The sequence below is a fragment of the Laccaria bicolor genome, genomic scaffold (assembly GCF_000143565.1).
Source record: "Laccaria bicolor S238N-H82 LACBIscaffold_44 genomic scaffold, whole genome shotgun sequence".
Taxonomy (NCBI): domain Eukaryota; kingdom Fungi; phylum Basidiomycota; class Agaricomycetes; order Agaricales; family Hydnangiaceae; genus Laccaria; species Laccaria bicolor.
The window spans coordinates 444075-444802 of record NW_001889915.1 but is presented as its reverse complement, the minus strand read 5'-3'; positions in this window follow the sequence as shown (position 1 = coordinate 444802).

Sequence of the window (728 nt, the reverse complement as noted above, 5' to 3'; positions counted from 1 at the left end):
GGGTCAGAGTCTTTCCGTGAAGGAGATGCGGCGCTTGACGGGAAGGGGGATCTTGGGGTTTTGGCAGGAGAGAATTCAACACTGAGGTCGACTTTGAGGTTGCTGCGAGAGCGTATAGGACGAAGCCGTAAGTTTTGCTGAACACTTTTGTGAAGTCGTTCAAGTACAGCCAGATCCTTTGAGAGGTCGTCTGGGTCGGCGTCTTCTCCCGTTGGTATATTTAGAGACGGAACGGCGGCTGATAGAGGAGATAAAGACGGAGATGACTCTGGCGAAGAAAGCTGTAGGATATCATCCAGTTCATTGTCAGAAAGCTGAAGGTTGAGGGGAGATGCGAGCGTTTCTGATTCGAGTTGGACTGTGGGGCCCCGCTTCTCACTCGCACGAGTGATAAACCCAAGCTGGCTTTTGCTAGCAGGGCAGATGAGTAGATGGGGCGCATAAGGGTAAACCGCACTAACGTTGACGTCGCCCTTCTTTTTCACCGATCGCTCCTGCTCCTCCCGCAGCCCGCTCCTCCTGCAGTTCTTCGTCGATTTGCTAAGTAACCCGTTTCGCCTCAGCTTCTGCTTAATGACGGGACGTATGCTCTGCCTCCGTCTCCGGATTTCGAACAAAAAGATACGTTGGCACAAGTTAATTTGAGTAGCCAACAGCCAAGATGCATCTTCCGTCTGCCTTGTGGGTGAAAGCTATTGACAGATCTAGGGGTAGAGGTTGTATCGAAG